Below are 9,922 nucleotides of genomic sequence, written 5' to 3'. Positions count from 1 at the left end.
AAGGCCTGTTTTTTTTTCTACATTCCTCGACAGATTAAACAGCAGAGTACAGCAATCGTCCTTTTAGGTTTACTTATCAGCTAATAACATTACAACACTTTAACTCATGCACTTTCTCCTGCATGGCTCACATTTCTGTATTAATAAAAACATAAATTATTAATCAGGAAAATATGACTCATAAAATAATATATTATTATATGTTAATAATATAAACCCTAACCCTATTATTAATAGTATATTAATATTAATTCATATAGTATTCATTATAATTAATTAATTACCTGTGAGCTTATGGCTTCAACCCATTGTAAAAACATGATACTTGTTCATTATAAAACCGATTTATTTCAGTGTCATGGGCGAATTTGTGACACATTTTGCTGTCTTGTAGAACAACATGAAATAATGCAATAATGCTAATCCAACAAACTTGCATTGCAGTAAAACAATATATTTTATTCAGAAGAAGGTGCCATTTTCTGTTTGTTTTTTGGTCTGATATTAAATTGTAAAGTAACTTGAGTTAAATACATAAATTAAAGGCAGTATGCATTAAAACCAATGCAATTTAACCAACTTTAAAACAGGATTAAAACAACCTAAATCTGCCAGTAGCAGGATTCTGGGCACAATATTAACAAACTCCTTCTGTAATTAGGCATCTGGCTGACTGTGTGACTGCCAATCAGCCAGTCAAACAAGTGGAACATATTGATTAGGCTGTCAATGAAATGAAAGTAGATTATCCAAAATAATATTGCACAATCAATTGGTTTGCATCTGCTTTATGTTCAAGCATGCATTAAAATCTAATTTAAATCACTGAACTACATTTGATCTTCGGTCATCCTCTCCGTTAGCTGCTTTTTTATCTTGTGTAGGTTAGTCTTTACGTTGCAGCTCTGTTGATGTAATATTAGTGTGATAATATTCCCGCGCATACAAGATAAAGACGTGTCAGGAACGCCATTGATGATTTGGACTGAAGTCTAATGACAACCAATCATGTTGACTAAATCAATAAATTGTCAGTTACATGGATTTCTTTGTTCTTAGAGGAAGAAAGTAAGTCAGAAAACTGCATGTTAGATGATAAACTAATCTTATATCTAAAGAGGTCCGTCATGCTTTGATACACAGTCATATTCCATATATTACAATGTTATTGAATTTAAAACTTTGCTATCAGTGCTTTACTTTTTTGGGTGATAATATAACTTCTTTTCCTGATTTCACTTACAAAAAGAACAGAATTACAGTGAAGTAAATGGCTGAACACAAAGAACAAGTTGTGCACTGTATAAAAGGATTTTCTATAGACACAGTAACATTGATTGTTACACAGCAGGAGAACTTTTCTCACTTCTTAGCAGTCACATAATTTATTCCAGCATTTTTAAGGTATCGATAATGAACTGCATGCTTGTAATGTTTATAGCTGAGCTTGGCAGCCACAGATGTTTATCAGTCCACTTTATGTTACTTATTAAACCCACAGAACACTTTTGCTTAGCGAGGGGGAATAACATGAAGCTCTGCAGACGTGCTTTCCCTGACAACCATGTGATCCTCATTACTAGAGAGAACAGCTAAATAATTAAAACTGGACGACTGAGCTTTATACTTTAAATATGGAGCAAGATATAGAGAAACTCCTGTTAAGTTATACTTTACAAATCTATCCCTCAACCCAGAACAACTGGAACCAACATTTAGTTTTATTCCTCTCTACTGCAGAACAAATTTAAGATGCATAAAAAACCCTGTTAGTTAATAAATTATGGACTACATACTCTTATTAAACACGGGGAACCAATATTTAGTTCTGTTTGTACCTTTAACCTTTCCTTTTGTCTTTGTTGTTTGCATTTCCTTCTAATTCATGTCAAGCATCTGAACTGCCTTGTTGCTGAAAAAAATCACCTTACAGGATTAAAAATACTGATGTGTTTTTGTAAACTAAAGTCCTAAAGTTCCTTTGTTCATGGATATCCTCCATTTTATTCATATTTTACACTGAAACAAAACTTGCAGCCAAGTTTCACTGAGTGGCTTATCTTTATAGCAGCATAGGAGTGAGTTTCGGTCAGCACAAGGATGACCCATGACCTTGTTTTCTTATTTGTTTCAAATGACTGTTTGATGGTTAGATACTTCCAAACTCCCAGAACAGCAACACAAACACAAGTGTGTGAGACATGTCTGAGTGGGAGCTGCATGAATGAACAGCTTATCTTAGCCTGGGACACTGCCAAGAAAGATTCAGATAGTGATTAAACATGCAACTGCTGGTTATGCAGTAATCATGCTAAGCTGAAAAATCCTCAACGGTGACATGTTGATACACAGGGGGCGGAACAGGAAGGACATGTCGATCAGAAAATCTGGAAATCGACTAAAGAACAGAAGTTATTGATAAATGTTTAAAGAAAAAGTCAGAGGTGTAATGCTGAAAAAAATGTTAACACGGTTTTAATTAAAAAATTTTATAATTATTGATTCGGTAAGTAATATATTTTATTAAATTTAGATAAGGGGTAGGATTAAATAAGTGTTCACTTATTCCTACTCCTTTCCAAACAGAAAACTACCGGTCCCAGTTCTCTCCACCGGTCCCAGTTCTCTCCATTTCTTTACGGAGACGTCCTCACAATCTGGTTGTCTGTTGGAATAAAAATGAATAAACCGGAAAATCTTAGAAGTTTATCACTGAATGTCGAGATTTGAAATGTAGATTAAAGTTTAACATGAGGGACATTATAAAATCAGCAATAATTCAATATTTCATAATAATAATAATAATAATAATAATAATAATAATAATAATAATAATCCAAGAAATTACTGAAGTTAAAAAAAAGTATTTGGGAAAAAGTACTGAAAAACTGATCCAATTATCAACCATTTAATGTTTAAAAATTCATAATCAGACGGATCAAAATAGAAAGTTGATATTTTAAGAATGAAATTGACAATAGTTCATATAAGTAACAAAAAAATAACAAAATCAGGAAAAATAAATTTTTCCAAATAAATTAATTTTATCATAAAACTCATGAAATGTTAACAAAAACTGCGGGTGTGTCTTTGTCTGGTGAATTTGGTAGAGAATCCAGAAACATTTTAGGTAAGAGCAGCGATACTTCATAATAAAATTAGTCAAGTAAAAGTAAAAAGTACATTCTTTTAAGTTACTCAAGTAAATGTAACGAGTTACTGGCTAGTCATGATTGGGAGCTAAATTGATTTGATTCTTAACCCCAGTGCACAGACACAGAGGAGACAGAAATGTGAATAAAGTAGAAGATGGCGCCTCCTACTGGTCACAGTGGAGATATCCTTCATCCACAAGCAGCTCTTTGATGTTGCTCATCATTCAAAGTAATTTCATCTGCAGTTCAAGTTGTTTTCCAGTGAAACTGTGAACAAAACATTCCTGTAGGTTCACACATCCGTGACACAATCAGCCTTCAGTTTAAACCGCACAACACACACGGAGTCTGTTTCAACTTTGACCTCCTCTTTAGATCAAACAGGCCTTTTTGTGTTCAGTCTAAGAAATGTTAAAAATAGTCTTTTATGTGATTAAATGACATTCTGTAGGGTCAGAGTTGAATTCTTCAGGCAGTGCAATCATACTCGAAGACACTAAATCACGAACAAAGAGTTTTTGACATGTAATGTCAAAGTTACTTGGATGTGATACACAGACTTAAAAACAGAGTCAATCATGAACTTTCTATATTGAAGGTACATTCAGATACATTCAGTTTGATTTTCCAGCTGGAAAAGATCTGACTTCTGAGAACATAGATAAATAGAAATAATTCAATGAAGCAGAATGTCTCCTTTATCAAATGCATTCATGAGGAACATGTAAATTATTTTGAAGTTCATAGCTCTTTTTATTAGTATTTTATTAGTATTAGTATTAGTATTAGTTTTGCTCTGAGTTGATTCTTCTACTTGATACCTTCAGCTCTGCATTAAGACTCAAAATGCAAACTGCACTCTAAGGATCTCAGAATAATAATTAAGTCAAAGACATTACTGATGATAGCAATGATTTTCATATTTATGGTAAAGCAATGAGTTAAAATAACAACATAATAAAACAGTTGTACTGAAAAATAGTGGGATTCTGTCAACAAAAACGGGTTTATCCCAGAATAGGAGAGTTAGTTAGCTTCTTGCTGTACAGCAAATTTATTTATTTTCACTCTAATGATTAAGCTTTTAAATATTTTACCATTGAAAATAAAAGCACCCAAATTGAAGTGAGAGAATACTGCTACATTAAAAGTTTTATTTATTTTAAATCCTTTTCAAATGGTTTCCTGAAGTAGAACAGTTGGAAAATGTCTAAATAAGATCATTACAACACAAACCTCATCTGTGCTTCAGGAAAAATGCATAGAAAGACACATAGCTGCTGAAATAACTTTAATAGGAAACTCACACTGTATTATGAGTGACAAACTATACATACAATTCTGAATAAAAAAGAAATTGTAAAAAACTAAAATGATCAAAAGTCTGTTACAATCCAGAAATCCATCAAAACATTCATCATTCCAGGTAAAAGGGTGACGCCATGTGATCTGATCAAAACGTCTTTCATTGTTTTTGAATGTGTAATGTGACTAAACCATGTGACCATATTTGGTCTTAGTGACGTTTCCTGTAGAAGTATTGTAACTAAAACCATCTGAATCACCTGTCGCTGAGGGTGTTGCTCCGCTCACCTGCTGTTTCAGGTGAGACTGGTTTGGGGAAGGGATGGAAAAACAACAAATAATAAAATCTTCTGTAAACATCACTTTTTAATGGGGTGTTTAATCCCTTCTCGATGTTTTGGATTGATTATCATTGGAAAGGGCCTTTTTTAGGAGTTTTCTAGATAAACTCTTGAAAATAGTTTAGTTTTAGAGTATAAACAGGTTGATGGTTTCCTGAGTGGGTGGAGGAGGATGTGCTGTTTTCCTCCCCAACTCCTCCCCCTTAGGCTCATGTACCAACTCTGTTGAATCGTGAGCCATTCAACAAACTCACTGGACGACAAGAGAGCAAAAAGCGTCAAACATCTTACAGAAGACACAGACAAAGACCTTTTAAGACAGCAGCTTATTTGGAAAAAGCAATGGTTTCTACTGGTTTCCAGATCCTGGGCTGTGCTCTGGGGATCATAGGCTGGATCGGCGCCATCATCGTGTGTGTCCTTCCCATGTGGAAGGTTTCTGCTTTCATCGGCAGCAACATTGTCACATCACAGATCAACTGGGAAGGGATCTGGATGAGCTGCGTGGTCCAGAGCACGGGCCAAATGCAGTGCAAAGTCTACGACTCCATGCTGGCCCTGTCCTCCGACCTCCAGGCGGCCCGGGCCCTCATGATCATCTCCATCTTGGTGGGCATCATGGCCATCCTGCTATGCATAGCAGGGGGGAAGTGCACCAACTGTGTGGAGAATGAGAATGCGAAGATCAAGGTGGGCATTGCTTCTGGCGTTATCTTCATAGTAGCTGCGGTCCTCTGCCTCGTCCTGTCTGCTGGACGGCCCACGCCATCATCTGGGACTTTTATAACCCTTTGTTGATGGAGGCCCAGAAGAGAGAGCTGGGGGCCTCGCTCTACATCGGGGCGCGTCTGCCTTGATGCTGATCGGCGGAGAATGCTCTGCGGCAACTGCCCCCGCAATGATGCTGCCGGCCACTCCGCGCAGTACAAGGCTGGAAAATCTGAATACTCTGCCCGCCAGATCCTACTACTCCAGCGTTCCAGGGAGAGTCCCTGTTTAAAATGACTCCTGCTTGTCTTAGTGGGACAGATGGACTGGTGCTGCTGGTTTGGCAGAGCTAATACGAAATCATCCTGAACAGAACCACAGCTCAAGAACAAATTTAATTTTCCATATTCATTGCTTCTGTTTATGGCTATTGAATATTGTACCAACACTTTTAGGTGTTTCTTTATTAGCATATTTACACAATTATGTGTGTTTTTGACAACTTTTTAATTTAGTTCTGGTCATGTTACTGTGGGATGTTTCTTATCTACTTTTTATGGCAGATGTTTGGAAATTAACATGTTTTTTGTTTATTTATGAGCAAGGCTGTGATATTTTCTTACATTTTCACTTCTCAAAAAAAAAAAAAACTCTTTCACTGGAAATAATAAATATATATTTTTAGAAATCACTGAAAATTGTACTTTGTGATATGAATGTATATTTTAAGACATTTATTTACTTACAGCAGAGTTTAAATCAAAACAAACTTCCATCTGAAAAGAAATATCCTCACAGTGAAGAGGTTATGGTTCGACTTTCCTGTTGATCAGGTTTGGGTGCGGCTGGAAAATCAAGCAAGGCAACAACTAATTGCCTTCACTCAAACTCTCAGCCTCTGGACAAAGAAATGTAAACTTTTGCATCAAATTCATAGACTTAAAAACTAAATTAAAACAAACCTCAAATGTTTCTGTTCACTAACAAAATGTTGACAGTTTGTGCATGCAAACCTACAGCATGCAAACCTACAGCATGCAACCTGTACCTAAAGAGATGGTCTGCATATTAAAAGTTTCTGTAAGTGTTCCCAGTGCAGTTTTGACACAATTATCTCATAGATGTCATAGAAAATACATTTATCAATCATTTGAGTTTGTAGAAAATGAAATAAAAAATCTCAAAACCATATTAAAAAGCATCTCTGCTGTTAAATTTGAAATCAGTTTCAAATAACTATCTGACCTTAATAAGGCTCAATTGTTACAAAGGTATAAATGACTAATTTTTATAACATAGGTGATAATGATTTTAATTGATCTAAGGAGCTTTTTTGACAGAAAATAAAACAACAATTTCTCAAAGATAGCAAAACATGTCAAATAAAAAAAAACATTATCTAATTGTATTAATTTATGCTTTATTAAAAACTCTCATGACAAAATCATTTAGACTGCCATTAATAATCAGTGGGAACGTTTTCATTGGCATTGCAGCTGTATAATTAATTACTTATTGGTGACGAGCAACAGAAGTCATCAGGCACATCCTGGAAAGGTTGCCAGGTCATCACAAAAACGCAACTCAATTTGACCAATTAATTGAATTTGCCAGAGTATAACATGGCATAGTAATTTGCCATGTTCCTACCTCATCATAATGGGAAAATTAGTCTCTGCATTTTCTCCTATGCATGTAATATTTAATCACGAGGTTAAATAGAGCAGCATTCATAAGATTCAGAAATCTTCTGATGTAACAAAATGCCACATGTGTGCTTACATTTACTGAAATGGAAGCGTGTTGCCAACCACACAGGTATGGTTTTACTTAACCAGGTGAAACCCCATCGAGATCAACATCTCATTTTCACTGGGCAGAAAAAATACGCAACACAACAACCTGGTTACACAAAAATAAAACAACATTGAATCTACACATTGCTATTTTATAGATTACTCACTGAGACAAATAATCAGAAAAAATGCTTAAATCACAACTACATTCCCATTTATTGCACAATTATTTATTAATATTTTTGCTAAACCTTTTTTCTATGCTGCATAGGTTTAAAATTCAGTCCACGATTATTCTGTGAACAAATATTAAAAATATGTTTATTTAATTGGAAATTTCGCCCACAAAGAAACCAAGTTGAATTTAAATGGTGCAGGTGGTTAATGTAGCACCTGCACATTAACCTAGAAATGTGCAGGTATCAGCTGTGAGGCATCCACACCTGCGCATTGCAACAATTATTACAACTTTATCCAGAAAGCAATAAGATAAGATTCACACTGCAGATCAATACAAGGCTTTGTATTGACTTTGCATTTGTAAGTGCACAGACACAAACACATCTGACCCAAACATCCTGGGTGAAATGTAAATACCACACATTGGTAGGGAAGTTATGGTAAGTGATCATCTATGATCTTTTTCTGAGTGATGTACGTCACAGAAAATGGCCCAAATATGCGTTTGAAAAACATAATAACTTCTCCTTGTTTTGCAATAATAAAAAGAGGTTGATGTATTTGTAATTTCCCTTGGACACTTACGGTTAATTGTCCACGATTGTAAAGAGAAAACAGTCTATGTTTTGTTCTCTTATCTGAAATGTTCCTACCTCATCATAATGGGAAAATAAGTCTCTGCATTTTCTCCTATGCATGTAATAGTTAATCAGGAGGTAAAATAGAACAGCATTATAGTAAGAGTGTGGCTCCAGTTGGTGTAATGTGGAGGCCAATTTGAGAAAATGGGAGGAGGGTGTGGTTTCGACACAAAGAAGTTAGATCTCTGGAGAATGTTGGTTTTAGGACATAACTCTCCTTGTTAAAACAAAAGTTAATAAAATTGCAAGACTTACAGAAGGGTGGAAAGTTTAATTACCTTCCACCTTTCCTTCTTTTTTAAAGAATCTGCCTGTTTTTAGCTAAACCTACTGCAGTAATCTTACTGTTTGTATTTGCTTGAGCCAGAGCTGACCTATATGTGTGTGGGGGGAGGGTGCATGGACAAACACAGCTGCAAACTGCAGTCATTGTTCCCAATCTTGAAGGCTTGCTTCAAATAACAGAACGTTGTATGTCAGAGAACAATGAACAAAGTTTGAAGGTATCAGGTCTCAGTTTTCGTCCCTGTTTTTGTCCGTAGGACAAAACTCCACCTCTGAACCACAACTAAGGCTATTTATTGTCAGACCGAAACTTTTGAAGATTCAGAGTTGAGGAACCGTGTTCATAAACAGGTGTGACTGCGGAGCATGTAAAGACCCAAAAAAGAAGAATTTACGACGTGATCATCTTCGTTTCTACCAGTCATCACCTCTGGGCTCATCATGGCTTCTCAGGGGCTTCAGATCCTTGGTATCCTCCTGTCCTTTGGATGGCTTGGCACCATCATCACCTGCGCTCTGCCCATGTGGAGGGTCACCGCTTTCGTTGGGGCAAACATCGTCACCGCGCAGGTGATCTGGGAAGGCCTGTGGATGAGCTGCGTGGTCCAGAGCACGGGGCAGATGCAGTGCAAGGTGTACGACTCCATGCTGGCGCTATCTCAGGACCTGCAGGCCGCCAGGGCCATGGTGATCATCTCTGTGATTGTCGGCGTGTTTGGCATGCTCATGGCCATCGTTGGAGGGAAGTGCACCAAACTGCATGGACGACGAGGCGTCCAAAGCCAAAGCCTGCATCGTCTCTGGAGTAATCTTCATCATAACCGCCTTGCTAATCATGACCCCGGTGTCCTGGTCAGCTCACACAGTCATCAGGGATTTCTACAACCCCTTGGTGACGGCGGCACAAAGACGGGAGCTTGGCGCTGCGCTGTACATCGGTTGGGGCTCTGCAGCCCTGCTGCTTCTGGGAGGTGGTCTGCTCTGCAACAACTGCCCCCAAAGGACAACAGACCCTACATTCCTGCAAAGTTTGGCCCAGCAAGAACCGTCTCATCAAATGTGGACTATGTGTGAGTCTCCTGTCTGCAGAGATCTTTAATTCCATTGCTAAAAGTTTTAATCTAGTTCCTTACTTGTAGTTTTGTAGACCTTTTGATAAATTTTGAGGTTTTAAAAAGATCTTAGCAAGACCTTTAGAGTGAATGAACTTTTAAAGTTTTCTTATAATAAATTAGCAAATCATTATCTGAGTAATATGATAGTTTCTCCAACCATAGGCGTTAAGAAGCAATCAGCTAATTTTCCCTGATTGGTCAAAATCTGATTCTCTTTTTCCATTCACAAAAGAAAAAGAAATAATCAGAAACACAAGAGCAACAAAAAAGAGCAACTTCCTTCATTGACCTATAAATGCATCAACAATCAGCTGGTACTATGATGCTCCATTTGGGTCTAAAAACAAAAACAAAAAAAACCAACAGAAATTTCTTTGTTTTCCTGTGAATTTAGAA

General features: G+C 36.7%; 1 pseudogene; it reads left to right on the top strand.

The window, feature by feature from the left end:
- Positions 1–5,141: 5,141 nt before the first annotated feature.
- LOC129357615 (claudin-4-like) lies at positions 5,142–9,502 on the top strand (annotated as a pseudogene).
- Positions 9,503–9,922: the final 420 nt, after the last annotated feature.

The sequence above is a fragment of the Poeciliopsis prolifica genome, unplaced genomic scaffold (genome assembly GCF_027474105.1).
Source record: "Poeciliopsis prolifica strain line A6 unplaced genomic scaffold, Auburn_PproV2 SCAFFOLD262, whole genome shotgun sequence".
NCBI lineage: Eukaryota > Metazoa > Chordata > Actinopteri > Cyprinodontiformes > Poeciliidae > Poeciliopsis > Poeciliopsis prolifica.
The sequence above is the reverse complement of the archived record's forward strand: the minus strand, read 5'-3'. Positions and strand labels throughout refer to the sequence as shown.